Source organism: Loxodonta africana, chromosome 2 (genome assembly GCF_030014295.1).
Source record: "Loxodonta africana isolate mLoxAfr1 chromosome 2, mLoxAfr1.hap2, whole genome shotgun sequence".
NCBI classification, from domain to species: Eukaryota; Metazoa; Chordata; class Mammalia; order Proboscidea; family Elephantidae; genus Loxodonta; species Loxodonta africana.
The window spans coordinates 162,287,409-162,315,066 of NC_087343.1; the positions used below are offsets into that span (position 1 = coordinate 162,287,409).

Below are 27,658 nucleotides of genomic sequence, written 5' to 3' on the forward strand. Positions count from 1 at the left end.
TGGGAATGGGCTTTGGTAAAATGTTCTCCAGCTGATGTCAATTCATGGCTGTGAGCATGTTCTTTTTTGTAACTAGATATCACCATTGAGGGAACCTGGTTGAAGAGTACACAGGAACTCTGTGTATTATTTATTTCTACTGTATATAAATCTACAATTGTTTCAAAATAAAAAGTTTAAAAAAATCTCCAATTCGGTCTCATGCACTTCTAGTGTTGCAAAATACTAAGGGGATAGGTATGTGTCTAATTGTTGTTATTGTGTGCTGTTGAGTCGATTCCATCTCATAGTGACCTATAGGTCAGAGTAGAAATGTCCCTTAGGGTTGCCTAGGTTGTAATTCTTTATGTGAGCAGAATACCAGGTGTTTTCTCCCCCAGAGCCACCTGGGGGTTCAAAATACCAGCTTTTCACTTAACAGCAAGCATTTAACCATTGCACCACTAGACCTCCTTAGAAGTCTAATTTACAGTCCCTAAAACTCATTCTCCTTTTTTCCCTTTAGTTCTCGTTTCCTTTCTCACCCACTTGCTTGGAAAACTGTCACATATATTCTCTACCTTAAGATCTATAGCCACTTTTATTACCCGAAAGCAATCCCTTGCTTTCTGGTTCATCATATCAAATTGCCTGAAATCTTCCCTGAGGACAGAACTATGGAAGATTCTTTGTGAAGCATGTCTCATGACCAACTTTAGAGCCTAGAGGAAGAAGGCAGAATACCTCTATGCCTTACCTTCCCTTGGCCTCCTGTCTTACCTCACCATGCTCCTCACTAACAGATAAATAAAGAAGACTCCCCAGCTGGTGTAGGTGGCTGAGTAGGAAAGGTAAACAAGAGAGCCACAGTCTCAGTGCTGTCCACCAGACTCTGCGACTCTCTGTGTGAGGGTAGGTAAGTGCGGAATCTAGAGAGGTAACTCTGCTACCTAGCATTGCTGTAGGGACTTTAAAGGCTGGTTCTTCCTGAAATAACTGTTTTTATTTTCTGAGAAAAAAAAAAGTGATTCAAATGCATGTGTTTCCTTAAATGCAGAAGGCTTCTTTTTGGCTGACCCCAAAATTGGGAGAGTACGCAGCTCCTTATTTTGTCCTAGTGTTTCACTCTCATCACAGGAGCCATATGTTCACATATTTTGTCATGTTGAGTTGGAAGGTATGGAGGACAAAAAAATTAATTCCATGTTAATTAGGAATCTAGGAGGAATAAAGCATGTTCTTTGCCAGTGAGTTACCTTCATTTGGAAATGGGAATTTTTTCCCTGTGCCGTATGTTATTCTGAAGGATTTCTTTCACAGAATTGATAAAATGCCTTTCTGTTCATCATGGATCCAAGTTCTCTGCATCATTGTGTTGGCATTTCCTCCTCATTCCGGTGAGTAAACTTTCTAGTTCCTGGTGAAACACTCCTAAAAACAGGAAACAGCTGCTAGGAATGGAGGGGCTTATTTATGGGGTGAATAATCCTTAAATTGGTAAAACAAGGATGCATGTTACGAATGCCTTTTTTAAATTGCATCAGTGGATTTCTTTTTCTCATTTCCCACATTAGAGAGCTGGAGACAGAGTGGTAGGTTGGTATGGACAGTAAACTTTAGCTTTCTGCTCATCTATAAGCAAAGAAATTTATGTAAGTTCTTTGGCTTTCTTTGGAGGTCAGATTTCATGGTTGTTAAAGGCTAAGTGTGGGGAGGAATGATCTCTTCTAGATATGATGTTCCTTGACAGTCTGATTTATTATTTACCTGCTCTGAGTCCTTAAAATCAAGGCCTGATGGGAGAGTTATTGAAACCTCAAAGGACAAAGCTGTCATCCTAAAACTCAGGGTGACCTATGAATTTGAGAATTAGGTAGCTTTTTTTTTTTTAAGATATTGGATAGAGGACAGAAATTAGAGTGGAACATAGATTAACTCAGTACTAATTTATTTCTTCCTATTAACTGAGGATACAGGCCAACGTCTTCCCTGACTGGGATGTCTTATCATTAAAAATGAAATAGAACAATGATATCTTCAAAGCATGGTTTTAAGGAATATTTAAAAAAATAATATTTAAAGTTATTTTTTACAGAGTGTGATTAATTTGGGAATGAAGAAATGTTTCCAGATTTGGAGTTATTTTGTGATTTTATTGTTTTGCTACTGCCTCAAGAGGCTCACCTCATAGTTTGCAGTATTTTGAGTAAGCAGTTGACATTGGTTTATGCTAATAAACGTCATGAACACTTCTTACCAGAATCTATATAATTAAAAAATGATTATTCTAATTTTTAACATTTTCCTCTGTATGTTGTTTAAAGAAACTTTTAGAACAGACTTCCTTAATCTGGTAAGTTAACACTGATTCACTTGGAAATTGAAAAAGGTAAACTTCTAAATTTTTTTTATATTGTAAACTTTAGCATCCAAATTCATCAAGCAAAATGTGCAACAAATGACTCTTTTAAAAAAAAAGTATCATTATTATACTAAGCTCAAGAAATAGAAACTTGCCAGCAATAGAAAACTATCTGACATGATCCAAACAAATTACAATGTGAATATGCCATTGTCCAAAATTGCATTCATGGGCATAAACTTTGTTGCACACAAGGCATTTGAAAGTGGTTGTAGGATTTTTTGAGTATAATTGTTTATCCCTGAAATACCAAAGGAAAAAAAAAGAACCAACCACAATACCCACTTATTTTCTATATATTCACATAGTGATATATTACATAAAGGTGAAAAAAATGAACTGTATTTCTAAACATTTGAATAGATATAGGTCACAAGAGGTATAAAAACAGGTGATATAAGAATATGCATACTATTGTTGATTTATAAATTATCAAAACAACCAACGTTAAATAAATTACATATATATCTATATTTATATCATTATCCATGTATATTTACATACACATAAAGACACACACGTGGACATTTATACACATATATATTAATACACACATACTTACGTATATATACAATATTGATAAAAAATTATCAAGAAAGATGAGGAAGTGATACATCGAAAATTCAGCCCCTTGATTTCTTCTGGTGTGATGAAAGGAGGAATATGTGACCTGCGTATGAGAAGAAGTGAGTGGGTGTGGCTAAATTACAAAAACACATCTAGCCAGTTGTATGGCCTTTTATAGTTTAATGATAGGAAACTTTGAAAACATATCAATAACGCTTAATTTTTAAAGTGTGTTGAGGGTACATAGGATTCATTTTTAAACCTATATGGGATACATTTATCCTGTTTTGGTGTATGGCATTTTGTATTAAGATCAAGGAATATTTTATTCGAAGGTTCATTCTCTCATAAATGTTATGTTGACTCTCTATGTTTAACAGCCAGACTGTACTGTGTATGCAAACCAGCTAGATTTATGCACCAGAGAAATGTTTCCAGTCTGTGCAACCAATGGTCAAACTGATAACAATAAATGTATTTTCTGCAGTGAAAAGATGTAAGAACACACTCATAAATATTTCTTCTTCCAAAGTAATGAAGAATCCATCATAAAAGACAGCAAAATCTGTGTTGCTGAAAACCTAGGCAGAACATATACAAAAATAACTTTACTACATCTGTAAATGATGTACGGAGCCCTGGTGGCTCAGTGGTTAAAGCAACTGACTGCTAACCAAAAGGTCAGCTGCTTGAAACCACCAGGGGTTCAGTGGGAGAAAGATGTGACAGTCTACTTCCCTAGAGATTTATAGCCTTGGAAATTCTATGCAGTGACTGAGTCAGAAATGACCCAATGGCAGTGGGTGGGAAAATGATATAGAACCCACACTTGCACCTATTCCTGAAGTTCTAAATTCTGAAAGTAATTTCGTATTTGAGCTTTCATTATAACCAGACTAGATATTCTTCAACTATGTAAATTAGTTTAACTTAATTGTGAATTGCTAATGGCAGCCTAGGGATCAATTTGAGTTAACTCTGCAGTCCAGATGTGAGTGGATCTCTGCTATGGCCGTGAGAACAGGCCATGCAGACCTCTAGCTGCAGGGGGCAGAACTGAGCAAGGACCCTGACTAACTGCTGTGCTGTGGAATCTATCACTATGGACCCCATTCATGTTAGGCAGGGAATCCTCTGATGGTCATTTTTGTCACATGACCTCCAAGACAACCCTCCAAACCTTTCTTAGAGCTCATTCTAGGACATTTCCACTTAGCCTCCCTTCCTGCCTTCTTCACTCTGAAGGAGTCTGTAGACTAAAGTTTCAGTCACACTTTTTCCTCCCTCCCCATTTTCACTCTCAGGTGTTTCATAAACTCTATGCACATTTGGAGGCCTGGTGATGCAGTGGTTAAGAACTCAGCTGCTAACAGTTCAAATCCACCAGCTCCTCCTTGGAAATCCTACGGAGCAGTTCTACTCTGTCCTATAGGGTTGCTATGAGTTGGAATCAACTTGATGGCAACACATTTGGGTTTTGGGTATGCACATTTAATCCCAAAATTCATTCTGGAGAACCGCTAAGATAATGCTCTCCTTTCTCAAGTCTGGATGGCAAAACTGTCAAGGTCGAGCGTGTAGGAAGAGTTAAGTGGCCCCTCTGTTGCTAGGGGGAGTATGCAGGGACAAGAGAGCAGCTGGGGCCCGGCTATTTGGAGAAGAAAAGCACAGCCTCTCCTTGTGTGCCAAGTTCAAGTCTTCCTCATTGAGAAACTCTTTGTATACTTTAATTTGTTTAATGTGTTCCTTCAATTTTTTTTTTCTTTCTCTCTGTCTCTTTCCACATCTACAGAAAAAGTGGTGACCAGTTTGGATTTGATTATAATTATTATTATGGTAGACGCTGAAATTTGATGGAGCTGCATACCAGTATGACTTTTATTGTGATCCCATTTTGCAGAGGGTTCTACACCCAATTAGTCGTCTCAATCAGGGCCTTAACTTCATAGATGATGAGGTGTAGCCTTCCATGGAACACAACATGGAATACAGATCGTTCAAAGTTCTTCCCAACTCTACAATCCTGTGTATTCAGGAATTTTGTTCTCTGTATTCAATTATTCAATGACAGTTCGATAACTAGTATCTCAAATATAAAATATAATGCAATTTAAAATTATAAACGTTTCACTCAATAAAATGTTAAATAATGGTATCTTTTTTAAATTGTCCTTTCTTTCTTGGCTGTATAATATGTTAAGATACGTGAGTACTTTGCCATCTGTGTTAGACAAATGTTTTCAAAGGTGACTTAATAATACCTTACTGGGATGCTTAACAAAAGTACAGATACCAGGGTTCCTATGGATCCTAAAGAATCAGAACTTCTAGGAGACTGGTTGGGAATTTAAATACTAACAAACATCCAGGCTGTTATGATTACAAACGTTAAACAATACTGACTTAGAATCTAAGACTTACAATCTGTCCATAATTGGATGAACAAACTGTAGAATCTTTACAAAAACAATATGTTTATAAATTTATGATATATTTTTCTTTCTCACTTAAAATTTAGTGAAGAGGTAGATGGGTTTTCCTGGGATGGCAACAATAATACCTTTCACAACCTATGGCTTCCTTTATTGGATCAGAGTTAGATGAATTTTCATTTCTGTCCATCTTCCAGCCACAAGTAGCAGGCTGTAGCTGCATGCCCAAATACTCCTTAAATCTTCGATTTACTGCTTGAAATGTAGTTCGACTGTTGGAAGACAACTAGCCTTCTGCAACACACACTATGCCAGGCATGCTATACTTTTAAACAAATATTTTCACATCGAAAAGTTAATCTATTTAGGGGTTACTTGTTCATTTGATATCTTCAGTATCAGTTCTTAATGAAAATATCCATTTGAATGTACATTTTTAGAGTCACATTATAATAATGCATTGAGCCAGTTACTTGTTAATTAAAAATAATGACAACAAACTTCAGTTTATTTTTGTATTCATTTGTGAATTTTCAGTACCATTTATTAAATAAAAGCGGTCCCTGGGTGGTACAAACAGTTTGCACTCAGCTACTCACTGAAATGTTGGCAGTTCAAATCTACTCAGCAGCACCCTGAAATAAAGGCCTGGTGATCTGTTTCTGTAAGACTACACCCATTTGAAACCCTATGGAGAAATTCAGTCTGAACACATGGAGTCACCATGAGTCAGAATTGACTAAACAACAATGAGTTCATTAATTAAAAGCCTACTATATGTCGGGAACAATGTCAGATGCTTCGGGTAAAATGGTAGGCAAAAGCAGATACGGTCACTGTCCTCTAGAAACTTTTAACGTACCATTCATTGTCTGTGGGAAAAAAGGAGGATTTTTTTTTTTTTTAATTGTGTTTTAAGTGAAAGTTTACAGTTCAAGTCAGCGGTCAGCCTCTCATACAAAAACTTATACACACCTTGCTATATAATCCCAGCTGCTCTCCCCCTAATGTGACACTACACTCCTCCTCTCCACCCTGTATTCCCCATGTCCATTCAACTGGCTCCTGTCCTGCCTTCTCATGTCACCTCCAGGCAGGGGCTACCCACATCATCTCATGTGCCTACTTGAGCCAAGTAGCTCACTCCTCAGCAGTATCATTTTCTGTCCTATAGTCCAGTCCAATCCCTTTCTGAAGAGTTGGCTTTGGGAATGGTTTCATTCTTGAGCTAACAGAAAGTCCGGGGGCCATGACTTCTGATGTCCTCCCATCTCAGTCAGACCATTAAGTCTGGTCTTTTTATGGGAATTTGAGGTCTGCATTCCACTGTTCTCCTGCTCCGTCAGGGATTCTCTATTGTGTCACCTGTCATGGCAGTCATAGGTGGTAGCCGGGCACCATCTAGTTCTTCTGGTCTTAGGCTGATACAGTCTCTGGTTTATGTGGCCCTTTCTTTCCCTTGGGCTCATATTTACCTTGTGTCTTTGGTGTTCTTCATTCTCCTTTACTCCAGTTGAGTTGAATCCAGTTGATGCATCTTAGATGGCCACTTGCTAGCATTTAAGACCCCAGGCAACACTCACCAAAGTGGGATGCAGAACATTTTCTTAATATATTTTGTTATGCCAGTTGACCTAGATATCCCCTGAAACCATGGTCTCCAGACCCCCATCCCTGCTACTCTGGCTTTCAAAGTGTTTGGTTGTATTGAGGAAACTTCTTAGCTTTTGATTTAGTCCAGTTGTGCTGACCACCCCTGTATTGTGTGTTGTCTTCCCCGCCACCTAAAATAGTTCTTTTTTTTTTTTTACTATCTAATTAGTTAATACTCCCTCCCACCCTCATAACCATCAAAAAGTACTTTCTTCTGTGTTTAAACTATTTCTTGAGTTCTTATAATAGTGGTCTCATACAATAATTGTCCTTTTGCAACTAATTTCACTCAACATAATGCCTTCCAGATTCCTCCATGTTATGTTTCACGGATTCATCCTTGTTCTTAATCATTGTGTAGTATTTCATTATGTGAATATATCATAATTTATTTATCAGTTCTTCCATTGATGGGCACCTTGGTTGCTTCCTTCTTTTTGCTATTGTAAGCAGTGCTGCAATGAACATGGATGTGCATATATCTGTTAGTGTGAGGGCTCTTATTTCTCTAGCATATATTCCAAGGAGTGGTATTGCTGGATAGTATGGTAGTTCTATTTCTAGCTTTTTAAGGAAACACCAAATCAATTTCCAAAGTGGTTGTGGCATTTTACATTGCTAACAGCAGTGTGTAAATGACCCAGTCTCTCCACAACCTCTACAACATTAATTATTTTGTGTTTTTTGGATTAATGCCAACCTTTCTGGGGTGAGATGGTATCTCATTGTAGTTTAGATTTCCATTTCTCTGAAAGCTAATGATCGTGAGCATTTCCTTATGTATCCTTCAGCCACCTGAATGTCTTCTTTGGTGAACTGCATGTTCATATCCTTTTTCCATTTTTTAATTGGGTTATTTGTCTTTTTGCTGTTGAGTTTTTGCAGTATCATGTAGATTTTAGAGATCAGACACTGATCGGCTTTATTGTAGCCAAAACTTTTTCCCAGTCTGTAAGTAGGCTTTTTACTCTGTTGGTGAAGTCCTTGGATGAGCAGAAGTTTGATTTTTAGGAGCTTCCAATTATCTAGTTACCCTTCTGGTGTCCGTGCACTGTTAGTAATGTTTTGTAAAGTGTTTATGCCATGTATTAGGGCTTCTAGTGATGCCCCTATTTTTTCTTCCATGATCTTTATTGTTTTAGATTTTATATTTAGGCCTTTGATCCATTTTGAGTTCATTTTTGTGCATGGTGTGAGGTATGGGTCTTGTTTCATTTTTTTGCGGATAGATATCCAGTTATGCCAGCACCATTTGTTAAAGACACAGTCTTTCCTCTATTTAACTGTCTTTGGGCCTTTGTTAAATATCAGCTATTTATATGTGGATGGATTTATGTCTGTATTCTCAATTCTGTTCCATCGGTCTACGTATGTGTTGCTTTACCAGTACCAGGCTGTTTTGACTACTGTGATGGTATAATAGATTCTAAAATCAGGTAATGCAGGGCCTCCTACTTTGTTCTTCTTATTCAGTAAAGCTTTACTTATCCGGGGCCTCTTCCCTTTCGATATGAAATTGGTGGTTTGTTTCTCCATCTCATTAAAAAATGTCATTGGAATTTGGGTCAGGATTGCATTATATCTATAGATCACTTTGGGTAGAATAGGCATTTTCACAATGTTGAGTATTCCTATCTTTGAGCAAGCTGTGTTTTTCCACTTATGTAGGTCTCTTTTGGTTTCTTGCAGTAGTGTCTTATAGTTTTCTTTGTATAGGTCTTTCATGTCTCTGGTTAGATTTATTCCTAAATATTTTATCTTCTTGGGGGTCATCGTGAATGGTATTGATTTGGTGATTTCCTCTTTGACATTCTCTTTGTTGGTGTAGGGGAATCCTACTGATTTTTGTATGTTTATCTTGATAACATCTTGATAATCGTATCTTGTTTTTCTGATATGATTCTTTTAATTTCAGTTGGATCTGTTGTGGTATCTACCGTCTTATTTCTTATTGGTGTTACTTGCTTCCTCTCCTGTTTTTCTTTTTTCAGTTTGGTCAATGGTTTATCAATTTTGTTGATCTTTTCAAAGAGCCAACTTTTGGTCTTGATAACTCTTTCAATTGTTTTTCTGTTCTCTATTTTATTTAATTCTGCTCTAATTTTTATTATTTGCTTTCTTCTTGTGCCCGAGGGTTTCTTTTGTTACTCTCTGTTTGTTCAAGTTGTAGGTATAATTCTTTGATTTTGGCCCTTTCTTCTTTTTGGGTGTGTACATTTATTGATATGAATTGGCCTCTGAGCACTGCTTTTGCTGTGTTCCAAAGTTTCTGATAGGAAGTGTTTTCATTCTCATTGGATACTCTGAATTTCTTTATTCCATCCTTAATGTCTTCTATAATCCAGTCTTTTTTGAGCAGGATATTGTTCAGTTTCCAAGTGTTCAATTTCTTTTCCTGTTATTGATTTCCACTTTCATGGCCTTATGGTCAGAGAAGATGCTTTGTAATATTTCAATGTTTTGGATTCTGCTAAGGCTTGCTTTATGACCCAACATGTGGTCTATTCTGTTCCATGTACATTAGAAAAGAAAGTATACATGGTTGCTCTTGGGAGGAGTCTTCTGTATGTGTCTATGATGTCAAGTTGTTTGATCATGGCATTTAGATCTTTGTCTTTATTGAGCTTCTTTCTGGATGTTCTGTCCTTCACTGAAAGTGGTGTGTTGAAGTCTCCTACTATTATTGTGGAGCTGTCGATCTCACTTTTCAATGCCTTTAGAGTTTGTTTTATGATTGAAGCCCTGGCATTGGGTGCATAAATATTTGTTATGGTTGTATCCTCTTGGTATATTGACCTTTCATCATTATATAGTGTCGTTCCTTTTACTTTGTGGTGGATTTAACTTTAAAGTCTATTTTGTCAGAAATTAATGTTGCCACACCTGCTCTTTCAAAGTCTATGGACCCCTTATGCCTATGCCTAAGCAAAGGAGCTGTGCCAGCCCAGAGTTCCCAGCTTAGGGGAGCCAGCAGATTATTTTTTCCTCTTTCTCTTTGCCCTTTACTACCATTTGCTTTTGTTGTTATGTTGGTTTTATTCTAGTGAGACATTTTTGTCCCCCTTGCCTTTCCTTTTGTGTATGTTTTTTAGATATATTCTTAGTGTTTACCATGGTTATTACATTTAAGAGGTTATAGTTATAACATCTTAAGTCGGTACCAACTTAGCTTTAGTAACACAAAAAATTTTATACCTATGCTATTCCTGTCTCCTTGCCTTTTGTTGTGGTTATCACTAAATACATCCTTGTATTTCATGTGCATAGTAACATAATTTTATTTGTTTTACATGCTTGTTTTCAAAAATCATGAAGGACAAAACAAAATTATCAGTCATGAATAACTTATCTCTTATGCTTGCTCATGCAGTTCTTTTTTTAGAGGTTTTTTTTTTTTATGTACAGATTTGAATTACTTTCTAGTGTTCTTTCCCTTCCATCTACAGAACTCCAGTTAGCATATTTTTTAGTTCTGGTTTGGTAGATATGAACTCTCTCAGGTTATATTTATGTGGGAATATTTTAATTTTACTTTCATTATTGAAGGACAGTTTCACTCAGTGTAGTATTCTTGGCTGACAAATTTTTCTTCTTTCTTTAAATACATCCTCTCCTCCCTTATTGATATGGTTAGGTTCCAAAGAGAAGGTAGTTCTGAGAAATTGGTACTATCTCAATGGAGGCTAACCACCTCAAATCACAAAATGGAGGATGAGTACATTATTACATAACTGCCAAATGACATCATTAAACAGCCAAATGACATCATTACATAACTGCAAATCACTGGAAATCATGGTCAGCCAAGTTGACGCATACCCTTAACCATCAAACCCAGTGTTACTCTCGTCTCACACCTCAGCCTTCATTGCTACTGATCATACATCATTAATGCACAAAATAGGTAGTAGATTTTTTACTGTTGTCGTAAATATAAAATGTTGGGTAATGAAATAGTTGATAAGTGAGGAGAAGGTATATCGTTTTATTGCCTTTTGGACCCCAATATTTCTGAGAAGTAATCGAAACTTAGTCTTTTTAGGGAATTTTTGTATGTAACTGTTTTCTCTCTGCTGCTTTTAGGATTGTCTCTTTATCTTTACTTTTTGAGAGGCTATCTGTGATATTTCTTGGCTTAGATCTCTCGGGGTTTATCCAGCTTGGGGTTCTTAGAGCTTCTTGGATTTTTAGATTCATGTCTTTAGTCAGATTGGGAAAATTTTGTGTCATTGTTTCTTCAAATAATCTTTCTGTCTCTTTCTCTCTCTCATCACCTTCTTGGTTCCCCACGATGATGAGTATATTAGGTCTCTCTTTATTGTCCCATAGTTCTATTAAATGTACTCAGCCTTCTTGAGACTCCATTCCAGTTGCTCTTCTTCAGAAATAGCTTTTGGGCTTGCTCTTTTGCAGATAGATCATAGACATCCACTAGGTCTGGGAAAGTGAAGAAAACAACAACTACAAAATCACAGAAATCAGAAACAACACTGTAAGTGACTTTATTTATTTTTCAGTATATTTTCCAATTTCTTTTGTAAAATAGTTTTTCTAGGAATTTGTCTATTTGTCTTTTTATTCTACAGGTGATTTACCCTAAAAATACATATTTAAAAAGTTATTTGCTAAACCATTATCTGTAATTTTAAAATATTGGAAGACACTTAACCATAGAAATATAAGAATTTTATGATACTTTATTTCTAGAAAATGGGAAAAGAGCAACAATGTGCATTTATTAAAAAAAAAGGAGAAATGTCTGCATGGAAAAAAGAACTTTTGGATGTCTACAATTCCTATATATTCTCCAGGAGAGGTTAATTACTCAAGATTTTGCTTTATAATGCATCCTAATTATTGTGAGCAATTTTTGTGTAACACTTTACTTTGCAGTAAAAAAAAATTTTTTTTTTAATATTAAAGGGCATCAGTTTTCTTATGAATTATTGTGAACTTACTTTCATCCTATTATTTGGTGGTCAAGACAAGACTGTTTCTGCACAAATGAAAAATATCAAATACTTTAATGTCTTCTATGACATTGTGGGAAGACAAGGATGCAGGTCCCTTGCAGAAACCACGAAGCAGGAAATGAGCCTTCTCTAGCACTAAATGTGTATAGAAAATCAGATTGCAAAACAAGAAACAGGGCACAGTCAAATATATTATTTTGCTTAAAACCGATAACACTCTCCCTTGAAGACAGAATTTTCTTCATTTTATAATTAAGGAAACTGAAAGTCAAGGAAGAGAACTTGTACAAACTTAATCAAATATGAAGGGAATGAATCAAAACTGCCAGTCAAATTTTCCAATTTTATCACTGGGTCCTGAGAATAATCAATTAGCACGCACCTGACATGTTTTGATGTTAGGAATGAAAATGAACAAACACCAGAATAGAAAGAATGTTCTAATGGATTTTACTTTGAAAATATAGACTTTTACCTCGACAACAGGGAAAGAGCTTAGTTCAAGTATTTTCAGTTGTAGAGATGTGGAAAGAGAAAAATTCTCTGCTCCTAAATCTGGTGGCCACTCAAATGCATTACACTGCTTCTTTCCTCTTCTTTTTTTTTTAAATTGTGCTTTAAGTGAGTTTACAATTCAAGGCAGTTTCTCGTACAGAAACTTAAGCACACATTGTTATGTGACCCTAGTTGCTCTCCCTACAATGCGACAGCACACTAGCACAGTCCTTCTCTCCACCCTGTATTTCTTGTGCCTATTCAACCAGCTCCTGTCCTCTTCTGCCTTCTCATCTCACCTCCAGACAGGAGCTGTCCTCATATTTTCATGTGTCTACTTGAGCTAAGAAGCACAGTCCTCAGCAGTAACATTTTATGTCTTATAGTCCAGTCTAATCTTTGTCCTAAGCGGTGGCTTCTGTTAGTTTTGGGCTAACAGAGAGTCCAGGGGCCACGACCTACGGGGTCCCTCCAGTCTCAGTCAGACCATTAAGTCTGGTTTTTTCACTAGAATTTGAGGTCTGAATCCCCTTTTTCTCCTGCACCATCAGGGGTTCTCTGTCATGTTCCCTATAAGGGCCATCATTAGTGGTAGCCAGGCACTATCTAGTTCTTCTGGTCTCAGGCTGAGGGAGTCCTTGGTTTATGCGGCCCTTTTTTTTCTCTTGGGCTCATATTTTCCTTTTGTCTTTGTTGCTCTTCTTTCTCCTTTGCTCCAGGTGGGTTGAGGCCAATTGGTGCATCTTAGATGGCTGCTTGGTAGCTTTTAAGGCCTCAGATGCCATTCACCAAAGTGGGATACAGAACATTTTCTTAATACACTTTGTTGTGCCAATTGACCTAGGTGTGCCCTGAAACCATGGTCCCCAGACTCTCATCCCTGCTACTCTGTCTTTCGAAGTGTTTGGTTGTATTCAGGAAACTTCTTAGCTTTTGGATTAGTCCAGTTGTGCTGACTTCCCCTGTATTGCTTATTGTCCTTCCCTTCACCTAAAATAATGGTTCTCTCCTTTTGTAAGTATCGAATACATATATATATATATATATATATATATATATATATCCCTGATATAACAATGGGCATTTGCTTTATTCTGTTTTCTTTTAGAACCGAGGTGGTACCAAACAAATCCAAACCCATTGCCATTGAGTTGATTCCTACTCATAGTAACCCTATAGGACAGAGTAGAACTGCCCCATAGAGTTTCCAAAGAGCACCTGATGGAGCCAAACTGCCGAGCTTTGGGTTACTAGCTGTAGCACTTAACCACTATGCCACCAAGGTTTCATTTTACTTGGATCTGTAATCAACACCCATGACAGCAGCAGACAAGAAATCAAAAGGTACATTGCATTGGGCAAATCTGCTGCAAAAGACCTCTTTAAAGTGTTGAAAACAAAATTTTCACCTTGAAGACTAAGGTGCACCTGGCCTAAGCCATTGTGTTTTCAATCACCTCATATGCATGCAAAAGCTGGTCAATAAATAAGGAAGACTAAAGAAGAATGGACGCCTTTGAATTATGGTGTTGTTGAAGAATGTTGAATATACCATGGACTGCCAAAAAAAATCTGTCTTGGAAAAAGTACAGCCAGAATTCTCCTTAGAAGCAAAGGTGGAGAGATTATATCTCACATGCTTTGGACATGTTATCAGGAGGGATCAGTCCTTGGAGAAGGACCTCATGCTTGGTAAAATAGAAGATCACAAAAAGGAGGAAGACCATCAATGAGATGGACTGATATAGTGGCTGTAACAATGGGCTCAAGTATAACAGCGATTGTGGGAATGATGCAGGACCAGGCAGCGTTTTCTTCTGTTGTACATAGTGTCGCCATGAGTCGGGTTCTGACTTGAGAGAACCTAGCAACAACAACAAGTGTAGAATTGACCTTGGAAGGGACTTGAGAATCTTTAAATAGTTAATGAAAACATGTTGACTCAAAGAACTGTGTCAACAATGAGAAAATGCAAGCATTTTGAATTCAGCAGCAGCACACACACACATTCATTATGGATTACCTCTGAAAAACAAGGCTATTTCTACATTTGAAAATTATGAAATCTAATTCATTAAATTAACAGAGTGTCCTAGTCTGGGTTCTCTAGAGGAGCAAAACTATTGAAACATATGTAGTTACAGAGAGAGAGATTTATTTCAAGGAAATGGCTCACACAATTGTGAGTGCTGGCAAGTCCCAAATCCTTGGGTCAGACAACAGACTGATGACCTCTGCTGGCTTATGTTGTTGTAGAAGCTAATGAACCAAAAACCACAGGTCAAGTGACAGGCTGGGGTCCTCTACTGGCTCATTGGGTAGTGAAGGTTGATGAATTCAAAATCCATAGATCAAGATATAGGCTGAAGGCCCCTGCTGCCTTATGTCTTTGGAACTGGAGTCAGACACTGAGACTATTGCAGGATCTGAAACAGAGTGAGCTTTGCCAGCACATTCATTTTTATCGTAAATGCAGGCCACTCCCTGAACGAAAATCCCCTTCTAACCAATTGGCTGTTCACACCAGAACACAAAATAGGAATTGATACATAGTGATGCCAAACCACTGAGAATTGTACCCTAGAGAAGTTGACACATAACAGTAACCATCCAAGTCCATGTCTTGTCAACCTGACACCTGTACACATCTCCTTAAACCATATACAATCTCTAAATAAACACAATTATAGTGTCATACTTGGGCCTAACATGATACAACTGAAAACCTACTAGCCCCATTTCCATCTTATATTTTATGAGTAATGGAATAAGGAAGAAAACAAAAATATTTAATATGTATACACATCTATGTACACATGTGCATAAAAAAACAAGGAAGGAATACTTTCAACAGTTACAGCCCTCATTTCTGCAATTGGTCATGTTACCATAGCTGGTATTTAGAACTACCTTCTTCTACCACCCATTCCATTTTCTCTTTGCCTTCAGCAAGCACTTCAGCTAGTCATGGTTCTTTGCCTAGTGTGGTGTCCAAAATCTTCATTCTTGAAGGATCAGGGCCATTGATAATCATGTTAGAATTGAATTGGGTTGTTGTAGTTTTCCACTGATTTTAGTCACAGGGCATGGATAAGAATTCTCCTGTATTCCAGACATACTCTACTTTGCCTCCATTATGTAATATCAATCCAATTTTCCTTCAGGATCAGTCACACCAGCCATCTCAGTAACTCTCTTCTTTCACTGCTGATCCAGAGATATAAGGAGCCCAAAGTGGCTGAGTGGTATTATTAACTTTCAGCTCCCCTGATTCAGTGATGTTTCTCCTAGTGGGAGCATTCCTCCCTTTAGAATTAAGACCTCTAGAACCACTGAGAATTATAACCTAGCCAAGATGTCACATAATGTTAAACATCACACAGAGTAAAAGACAAAATTTTTTGATCATCTCAATAGATAACTATTAATTATAAAATTATTTTGAAAGGTACTAAAGTAAACATTTCACCAAAGAAGAAATATAAATGGCCAACAAACACGTGAAAAGGTACTCAGTGTTGTTAGTCATTAGGAAAACCAAATCATTCCCACAGGAAAATACATTTCACACCTACCAAATGGCTATAAGGAGAACCTGGTGGTGCAGTGGTTAAGTGCTTGGCTGCTAATCAAAAGGTCTGTGATTGGGACTCACTGGCAGGAGAAAGATATGACAACTGGCTTCTGTAAAGATTATTGTAGCCTTGGAGACCCTATGGGGCAGTTCCACTCTGCTCTATCGGGTCGTTACACGCCTGAATTGATTCGACAACAACAGATTTGTTTGTTTGTTTGTTTTTGTTAAGATGTCTATGATTTAAAAAATGGAAAACAACAGATTCTGGCAAGAATATGGAGAAATATCCTTTGCTGGTGGAGCTGTAAACTGGTACAGCCACTGTGAATCACAGTTTAGTAGTTCCTCAAAAAATTAAACATGGAACTAGTACACCAGTTGCTGTCAAGTCGACACCAAATCATAAAGACACTACATATGTTTGAGTAAAACTGTGCTGCATGGGGCTTTCCAGGGCTGATTTTTCAGAAATAGATTGCCAAGCCTTTCTTTTGAGGTGCCTCTTGGTTGACTAGAACCTCTAACCTATCAGTTAATAGTGGAGTGCTTTAACTATTTGACCATCCTGGGACTCCCAGAATTACCTTATGGCCCAGCATTTTCACTGCTAGGTATATATTAAAAATGATTGAAGGCTGGAAAACAAATAGATACTTGTACACCAATGTTCATAGCAGAAGTATTCACAGTGGCCAGAAGGTGGAAATAGCCTATAGGCCCATCAACAAATGAAGTGAACAAATGAAAGGATAAACAAAATGCACATAGTGGAATATCACTCAGTCATAAATTTCTGAAACATGCCATAACATGGGTGAACTTTAAAAACATACTAGATGAAATGAGTCAGTCACACAAGTACAAATATTATATGACCTCACTTATATGAAATATCTAGAAGAGACAAGCATATAGACATCAAAGTTTTTTATAGGGCTTTGAACTGTATTTTTTTTTCTGTTCTTGTTATCATTTGGCTTCAAAAAATTTTTTTAAATTTCATTTTGTTTCAAGTTCACTTCTTTGACCATGACTGAACCAGTTTGAACCAGTTCAAAACTGTTTTATACTCTTTGATCCCAAATTTATATTATGCAAATGGATCAAAGATCAATTTCATCTGAAGAAATATGGCTACTAAATTTGTTCCTTACATTGCAAATAATATTGCATTTTTATATTAACTCAAATTTTGTTCCTCCCAACATTTTGTAATTTACTTTAAAAATAGAAACATTAAAGTATTTCTTTTTATACATTCATTAATAATTAAGTATAAAGTGATAATAATGTTCAATTTTAATCACTGTGTCAAAATATTTCAGTACAAAGAAAAAGATGATATAAAACATATTATTTTTAAAAATTCTTTATTTTTAAATATTCTAGAATTCTCTGTAGCCCTGAGTCACTTTAAAATAGTGTTGTGATATAAATACTTTTTTTTTAGTATACTGTATAAATAGTAACATGAAGATTCAAAATAGTTTTTTTAGTAGGAAATTCTCAACTTAATACTGTATATGATACACTGAAAACAAACTTAATTTTTGATGTCGGTGACATTTCACTACTAAAACTTAATAGTCATGTAAAATTGATAAGAATTTATTCACAAAATACTAGAAACACAAAGTATACTATCATACTTAATACATCAATACATAAAGGCATAGTGCAACAGAATATTTAATACTTTAATATCACAGCAGTTCTAAGCTGAAGAATTGCAAAAAAATTACATAAAATAAACATTTTATTACAAATATAGATTTAATTTGTACACAACTACACAGTTCATTTAGAAAACATATATTGCAATAAACCCTACACCTAATTAAAAAATATACTCTAATATTTTATAATTTAAATAATTCTTGTTGTCTTGCAAGATGAATTTCAAACCTGAGAAAGGCCTCTCAACACTGTCCTGAGTAGCTGGTGCACCCAAAACTACCATGGCAATTTCATGTTATTGTTAGGTGCTGTCGAGTCAGTTCTGACCCATAATGACCCTATGTACAACAGCACAAAATGCTGCCCTGTCCTCTGCCATTCTCACAATCATTGTTATACTTGAGTCCATTGTTGCAGCCTCTGTGTCAATCCATCCCATCAAGGGTCTTCCTCTTTTTCATTGATCTACTTTACCAAACATGATGTCTTTCTCCAGGGTCTGGTCCCTCCAGATAACATGTCCAAAGTATGTGAGATGAAGTCTCACCATACTTGCTTCTAAAGAGCATTCTGGCCGTACTTCTTCCAGGACAGATTTGCTCATTCTTCTGACAGGCCATTGTGTGTACAATATTCTTGCCAACACCATAATTCAAATGCCCCAATTCTTTTTCAGTCTTCCTTATTCATTGTCCAGCTTTCGCATGCATATGAGGCAATTGAAAATACCCTGGCTTAGGTCAAGGGCACCTTAGTCTTCAAGTAACATCTTTCCATTTGAACACCTTAAGTCTTTTGCAGCATATTTACCTAATGCAGTGCATTGTTTAATTTCCTGACTTGTGTTTCCATGGGCGTTGACTGTGGATCCAAGCAAAATGAAATCCTTGACAATTTAAATCTTTTCTCTGTTTATAATGATGTTGCTTACTGGTCCAGTTGTGAAGGTTTTTGTTTTCTTATGTTGAGGAGTAATTCATACTGAAGGCTGTAGTCTTTCATCTTCATCAGTAAGTGCTTCAAGTCCTCTTCACTTTCTGTCAGCAAGGTTCTGTCAGCTACATATCACAGGTTTTTAATGGATCTCTTTCTAATGCTGATTGCCACGTTTTTCTTCATATAATCCAGCTTCTTGGATTATTTGCTCAGTGTACAGACTGAATAAGTACTGTGAAAGGATACAACTCTGATGAACACCTATGTGTTTCTTGGCTTTTAATCCACAGTATCCCCTTGTTCTGTTCAAACAACTACCTCTTGGTCTATGTACAGGTTCCTCACAAGCACAATTAAGTGCTCTGGAATTTCCATTCTTCACAATGTTATCCATAATTTGTCATGATCCACACAGTTGAATGCCTTTGCATAATCAATAAAACACAGACAAACATCTTTCAGGAATTCTCTGCTTTCAGCCAAGACCCAGCTGACATCAGCAATGATATCCCTCATTCTACGTTCTCTTCTGAATTCAGCTTGACCTTCTGGTAGTTCACTGTCGATGTACTGCTGCAGCCACTTTTGAATAATTTTCAGCAAAACTTTGTGTGTAACATTAGTTATATTGTTTGATAATTTCCTCATTCTGTTGGATTACCTTTCTTTGGAATGGGCACAAATATGGATCTCTGCCAGTCGAGTGACCAGGAAGCTGTCTTCCAAATTTCTTGATACAGACAAATGAGCACCTCCAGCACTGCCTCCGTTTGTTGAAACATTTCACTTGGTATTCCATCAATTCCCGGAGCCTTGTTTTTTGCCATTCCCTGTAGTGCAGTTTGGACTTCTTCTTTCAGTATCATCGGTTCTTGATCATATGCTACCTCCTGAAATGGTTGACATCAACCAATTCTGTTTGGTAAAGTGAGTGTGTATTCCTTCCATCTTCTTGTTATGCTTCCTGGATCATTCAGTGTTTTCCCTATAGAATCATACAATATTGCAACTCTAGGTTTGAATTTTTTTCTTCAGTTCTTTCAGCTTGAGAAATTTTGAACTTCTTCTTCCCTTTTGGTTTTCTAACTCACATTTCATTATAATGCTCAGTCTGCTTGAGCTGCCCTTTGAAATCTTTCATTCAGCTCTTTTACTTCATCATTTCTTCCATTTGTTTTAGCTACTCTACCTTCAAGAGCAACTTACAGAGTCTCTCCTGACATCCATTTTGATCTTTTCTTTCTTTCTTGCCTTTTTAATGAACTTTTCTTTTCTTCATGTGTGATGCCATTGATGTCATTCCACAACCTGTCTGGTCTTCTTTCATTAATAGTCAATGCATGAAATCTATTCTTGAGATGGTCTCTAAATTCAGGTGAGATATATTCAAGGTCATATTTTGGCTCTCATGGACTTGTTCTAATTTTCTTCAGTTTCAAATTGAACTTGCATATGAGCAATTGATGGTTTGTTCTGCAATCAGCCCCTGGGCTTGTTCTGACTGATGATGTTAAGCTTCTTCATCATTTCTTTCCACAGATGTAGCTGATTTGATTCCTGTGTATTTTATCTGGTGAGGTTTGTGTATATAATCACTGTTTATGTCGGTGAAAAAACATATTTGCAATGAAGAAGTCATTGGTCTTGCAACATTCCATGATACAATCCCTAGTGTCATTTCTATTACCAAGACCATATTTTTCAACTACTGACCCTTCTTCTTTATTTTTAACTTTTGCATTCCAGTCACCAGTAATGATCAATGCATCTTTATTGAATATTTGATCAATTTCAGACTGTAGAAGGTGGTAATCATCTTCTATTTTTTTCAAATTTGACCTAGAGATTGATGCATAAATTTGAATAATAATCCCATTAACTGGTTTTTGTAGTGGGTATATCTATGTTATTCTATCATTGACAGCATTGTACTTCAGGGTAGATCTTAAAATGTTCTTTTTAATGATGAATGTGATGCCATTCCTCTTCAATTTGTTATTTTCAGCATAGTACACCATATGATTATTCAATTCAATATGGCCAATACCAGCCCATTTTGGCTCACTAATGCCTAGGATATTGATATTTATGTGTTCCATTTCATTTTTGATGACTTCCATTGTTCCTAGATTCATAATTTGTACACTCCAGGTTTCTATTATTAAAGAATGTTTGCAGCTGTTTCTTCTCATTTTGAGTCATGCCACATCAGCAAATGAAGGTTCCAAAAGCTTTACTCCATCCATGGCATTAAGGTGACTCTACTTTGAGGCAGCAGAACTTCCCCAGCTGTATTTTGATTGCCTTCTAACCTCAGGGGCTCATTTTCAGACAATGCTCTCCTGCTATTCAGAAGTTTTCATTGGCTAATTTTTTCAGAAGTATGCAACTACATCCTTCTTCCTAGTCTGGCTTAGTCCAGAACTCCACTGAAGCCTGTCCATCAAGGGTGACTCTGCTGGTATTTGAAATACTGGTAGCATAGCTTCCAGCAACACAGCAACATGCAAGCCACCACTGTACAACAGACTGATGGAGGAGTGATGCAATGGAATATTACACAGCAATTAAGAAAAATGATGAACCATCACAACACGATGAGTCTGGAGGGCATTATACTGAGTGAAATAAGTCAATCACAAAAGGACAAATATTGTATGAGATCATTATTATAAAACACAAGAAAGGGTTTAAACACAGAAAGAAAAAATCTTTGATGGTTATGAGGAAGGAGAGGTTTGGGGACGGAAAATCACTCACTAGATAGTAGATAAGTGTTAGCTTTTGTGAAGGAAAAGACAACACACAATATAGGAGAAATCAGCATAGCTTGACCAAAGCAAAAGAAGACATAGGAACAAAAGAAAAAAAAAAAAAAAGAGGCAACCATAGTAAATACTATAGCATAAAAAAAAAAAATAGCATATACAACCCTACAAAAACAGTAAATACAAACAATAACTTACGAGCAGATAAATAGGAAGACACATATGTTGAATAGGGAAAGGAGGGTACATAGGATTATGTTGTTGTTGTTTTTAGGTGCCTTCAAGTTGGCTCTGACTCACAGCGACCGTATATACAGCAAAACAAAACACTGCCTGTTTCTGAGCCATCCTCACAATCCTTGTTATGCTTGAACTCACTGTTATAGCCACTGTGTCAATCCATCTCATTGAGGGTCTTCCTCTTTTTCAGTGATCCTCTACTTTACCAAGCCTGATGTCCTCCAGGGACTGATCCCTCCTCAGAACATTTCCAAAGTATGTGAGACAAAGTCTCACCATCTTTGCTTCTAAGCATTCTGGCTGTATTTCTTCCAAGACAAAATATACATTTATATATGTTTGTATATACAGCATGTCTTTTCATATATATGAAGATTTCAAAAGGGCTGCTAGAGAAGACAAAGTAAAGTATTGTAATGACATGTGTAAAGACCTGGAGTTAGAAAACCAACAGGAAAGAACACGCTCAGCATTTCTCAAACTGAAAGAACTGAAGAAATAACTCAAGCTTGGAGTTGCAATATTAAAGAATTCTATGGGGAAAATATTAAACGACACAGGAACCATCAAAAGAAGATGGAAGGAATACACACAGTCACTATACCAAAAATAATTGGTCGAAGTTCAACCATTTCAGCAGGTAGCATATGATTAGGAATTGATGGTGCTGAGGGAAGAGTTCCACACTGCACTGAAGGCATTGGCAAAAACAAAGCTCCAGGAATTGACAGAATACCAATTGACATGTTTCGACTAGTGGATGCAGTGCTGGATGTGGTCACTTGTCTATGCCAAGAAATTTGGAAGACAACTACCTGGTCAACCAATGGAAGAGATCCATATTTATGCCTATTCCCAAGAAAGGTAATCCAACTGAATGTAGAATTTATTGGACAATATCATTAATATCACAAGCAAGGAAAATTTTGCTGAAGTTCATTCAAAAGTGGCTGCAGCCATACATAGACAGGCAACTGCCAGAAATTCAAGCCAGATTCAGAAGAAGATATGGAACCAGAGACATCATTGCTGACATCAGCTGGGTCCTGGCTGAAAGCAGAGAATACCAGAAAGATGTTTACTTGTGTTTTATTGACTATGCAAAGGCATTCAACTGTGTGGATCATAACAAATTATGGATAACATTGCAAAGAATGAGAATCCCAAAACAATTGATTGTGTTCATGAGGAACCTGTACATAGATCAAGAGGCAGTCGTTCAAACAGAACAAGTGGATATCGTGTGTTTTAAAGTCAGTAAAGGCATATTTCAGGGTTGTATCCTTTCACCATTTTTTTATCCTTTCACCATACTTATTTAATCTGTATGCTGAGCAAATAATTTGAGAAGCTGGGCTATATGAAGAAGAATGTGGCATCAGCATTGAAGGAAGACTCATTAACAACCTGTGTTATGCAGATGATACAACTTTGCTTTATGAAAGTGAAAAAGACTGGAACCACCTACTGATGAAGATCAAAGACCATAGCCTTCAGTATGGATTACACCTTAACATAAAGAAAACAAAAATCCTCACAACTGGACCGATAAGCCACATCATGATAAATGGAGAAAAGACTGAAGTTGCGAAGAACTTCATTTTACCTGGATCTACAATCAATGCCCATGGAAGCAGCAGTCAAGAAATCAAAGGGTGCATTGCATTGGGCAAAGCTGCTGCGAAAGACCTCTTTAAAGTGTTAAAAAGCAACGCTGTCACTTTGAAGATTAAAGTGCACCTGACCCAAGCCATGGTGTTTTCAATTACCTCATATGTGTGTGAAAGGTGGACGGCGAATAAAGGAAGACCAAAAAAGAATTGATGCCTTTGAATTATGGTGTTGGCAAAGAATATTGAATAGACCATGAACTGACAAAAGAATGAACAAATCCATCTTGGAATAAATAGGAGTATACCCACATACATATATCAGTTAGGCTATTGATAATTTTACATACATATTTGTATATAGAACACCTATTCGTATACAGAATAGAACACAAAGGAGGCACTTTCACAGAAGCTTTCTAGACACACCCAAACATCTTTAGGAACCAAGTTGCTGGGGCTGAGGGCTGGAGGCTATGGTTTCAAGGAACATCTAGGTCAAGTGGCATAACATTGTTCTCAAAGAAAATGTTCTACGTTCTACTTTGGTGAGTAGCATCCACGGTCTTAAAAGCTTGTGAGTGGCCACCTAAAATATATCTATTGGTCTCACTCCATCTAGAGCAAAGAAGACTGAAGAAAATGAAACATACCAGGAAAATATTAGAACAAAGGACTAATGGACCACATGAACCACAGCCTTCACCAGCCTGAGACCACAAGAACTAGAAGGTGCCAGGCTACCACCACAAACCTCTCTGACAAGGACTACAATAGAGGCCCCCAGACAGAGCAGGAGAAAAATGTCGAATTAATTCAAATTCACAAAAAAGACTAGACTGGTCTGACAGAGATTGGAGGAACCCCTGAGACTATGGCCCTCCAGACACCCTGCTAACTTAGAACTGAAGACACTCCCAAATCCCACCTTTCAGCCAATGATTAGAGAGGCCTGTAAAGCAAACAACGACACACATGAGGAATGTGCTTCTTAGATTAATCAACCACACCAAACCTAATGGGCAACATTTACCCAAAAGCAAAGACGAGAAGACAGGAAGGGACAAGAAACCTGGATGGGGGAAACAGGGAACCCAGGGTGGTAATGACGAGAGTGCTGACAACTACTGGGATTGCAACCAACGTCATGGAATAATTTTGTAAAATTTTTGAACGAGAAACTAATTTGCTCCGAAAACTTTCACCTAAAGCACAATTTAAAAAAAAAAAAAAAAAGAAGCATTGCTAGCAATGTATCTTCGATATATTAGAAAAACCAGAATAACTACTATTGCAAATTCATGAGGTTTGCTGATTTCTTCCATTTGAAGTTCTACTTTACAACATTCTCATACATTCATCTAGCACCCTTTGAAGAAAATATCACTTCAGGATGGTCCCATCAAGTTGTTTTCAGTGAAATAACAATACATCACAATTGAAACATTAATTTTCTTCCTGCTAGTTGCTGATATGTTAACATTTCAATTTGTGAGATAAATATCAAATTTAACATGTAAGTACAAATAATGTGTGATTAAAATAAACCTAAACCATTTGGCATTGAGTCGATCCTGACTCACAGTGACTCATAGGTTGTGTCATCTGCAGAACTACCCCATAGGGTTTCAAGGAGTGCTCAGTGGATTTGAACTGCTGGCTTTATGGTTAGCAGCTGAGCTTTTAACCACTGCACCACCAGGGTTCCATTGTATAAATTGTACCTCTAAATAGAGATTGAATACAAGGATGGAATCATCAAAAATTTACGCTATTTTCTATATTTCGAATTTAGATGTCACACTTAAAAAAATGTGAATAATGTACATTTAAAATGTTCACACTCACCTGCCAAATTTTTGTTCCTTTAAAACTGTTCAGGACTCGATGTAGTTTGACCAACTCTTTCAGATTTCTGACTATAGATGTTCTCAGTCGCTGAGCATTTCTCACATCATCAGTAGTCACAGTTCACATTACTGTTTGAGAGATCAAGCATGGAGTGGAAATAGTGAACTCTGACTGGCCTGTGAATTGTCTCAAATAACAGCAATCATCACCTATAGCTGCAGCTGCACATAGTGGCTTGCCAAAGCAATGAACTGCGCCCTTACCAGCCCTGTGCCAGAGAAGCATTCAGAACACATGGGCAGCAGATGGAAACCAAACATAAATGGTCCAGTGGTCTTGCTTGCAACTTAAAAATTATCTTTCAGAGAGGCCCCAGATAAGTGAAGCATTATTGAAGAAGAAGAACATAGTAGGAAGCCCCATACTCCCTGATCTCTGAAACTATTATATATCCATAGTAGTCAAAACAGCCTAGTACTGGTAAAATGACAGACAGATAGGCCAATGAAATAAAACTGAGAACCCAGAAGTAAATCCATCACCTATGGGCAACTGATCTTCAAAAAAGGATCAAAATCCATTAAATGAGATAGCGAAAATCTCTTTACCAATGGGGCTGGCGAAACTGGATACTCATTTGCAGAAAAATAAAACAAGATCCATACTTCTAAACATACAAAAACACTAACTAAAAATGAATCAAAGACCTAAATATGAAATCTAAAACTAAAGATCATGGAAGTCTATATATGGCATAAATAGAATACCAAACATAACTAAAAATACACAAACAGCAGAAGATAAATTTGATAACTTGGACCTCCTGAGAATTAAACATGTATGCTCATCAAAAGATTTCACCAGAAGAGTAAAAAGAGAACTTACAGACTTAGAAAAAAATTTTGGTATGACATATCCCACAAGAGACTAATCTCCAAAATTTATAGAAAACTTAAACAACAAAAAATCAAGTGATCCAATTAAAAAATGGGCAAAGGACATGAAGAGACACTTCACCAAAGAAGACATTATGGCTGCTAACAAACGCATGAAGAGATGCTAGTAGTTATTAGCCATTAGAGAGATGAAAAGCAAAACTAAAATGTGATGCCATCTCACCCTGGCAAGCAAGGCAGTGATTGAAAAAAACAGAAAGCAATAACTGCTGGTGGGAATGAAAAATTATATAAACACTGTGGAAAACGGAATGGCACTGACTTAAAATGCTAGAAATAGAAATACCATATGATCCAGCAATCTTGCTCCTAGGTATATATCTTAAAGAAATAAGTCATCACACAAATAGACATATATACACGCATGTTCACTGCAGCATTATTCACAACAGCAAAAACAGGGAAACAACCCAAATGTCCATCAAAGGATGAATGCATAAACAAAGTGTGGTACATACACACAACCGAATACTAAGCAATGATAAAGACTAATGATGAATCCGTGAAACATCTCACAACACGGATGAATATGGAGGACATTATGCTGAACGAAATAAGTCAATCACAAAAGGATAAATATCATATAAGACCACTGTTATAAAAAATCAAGAAAATGTTTACACACAGGAACATTCTTTGATAGTTACCAGGAATGGGAGTGACAGGGAGGGAAAATCACTAACTAAACAGTAGATATATGCTAATTTTGATGAAGGGAAAGGCAATACACAATAAGGGGGAAGTCATCATAACATGATCAAGGCAAGGGAAGTCACTGACAGGTATGAAAGAATAAAAGGCAACTACAGTAAATATTATAAAATATATGATTCTGTAAGGTGTGGGAAAGCATATGGTAGTTCACTCACACTCATGTATAGGTTTGGCTATGGATATTTCTACATATCTATTTATATGTGCTATTTTTTTTACATGTATATTCATATAGAGAGAGAACACAGGAGGCACAGTCATGGAAACTTCTTAGACATAACCAAACACCTCACTGGACTCAGCTATTGAGCTCAAGGCTAAGGATTATAGTCTCAGGGGGCATCTAGGTCAGTTAGTGTAATGTAGTTCATAAAGACAATGTTCCATATCCTACTTTGGTGAGTAGCATCTGGAGTTTTAAAAGATTGCAAGCAGCCATCTAAGATACAACTATTTTTATCTTTCTCTCTAGAGCAAAGGAGAGTGAATAAAACCAAAGACTTGAAGAAGTAATTAGTCCAAAAGACTAATGGACCACTAGCCTGAGGCCAGAAGAGCTAGATGGTGCCTGGATACCACCACCGACCGCTCTAATCAGGATCACAACAGAACGTCCCAGTTTGAATGGGGGGAAAAAATGTAGAACAAAACCCAAATTCATTAAAAAAGAACAGACTTACTGGCCCCATAGAGACTGGAGGAATTCTTGAGACTATGGCCCTTAGACACCCGCCCTTCTAACTTGGAACTGAAGCCACTTCCATAGATCACCTTTCACCCAAATAATAGATAGGCTTATAAAAGAAGC

The 27,658-nt window shown here is 36.9% G+C and overlaps 1 long non-coding RNA gene across 2 annotated transcripts; it reads left to right on the forward strand.

Annotated features, from left to right (window-relative positions):
• Positions 1-738: 738 nt before the first annotated feature.
• LOC135228841 (uncharacterized) lies at positions 739-27,658 on the forward strand. Of its 2 annotated transcripts, none has more exons than XR_010319721.1 (3): positions 739-895; positions 1,300-1,376; positions 27,323-27,658. It is a non-coding gene; the product is annotated as an uncharacterized LOC135228841 (long non-coding RNA). The 2 variants fall into 2 exon arrangements; XR_010319720.1 differs by lacking the exon at positions 27,323-27,658 and adding an exon at positions 4,761-5,093 and having other exon boundaries at positions 746-895.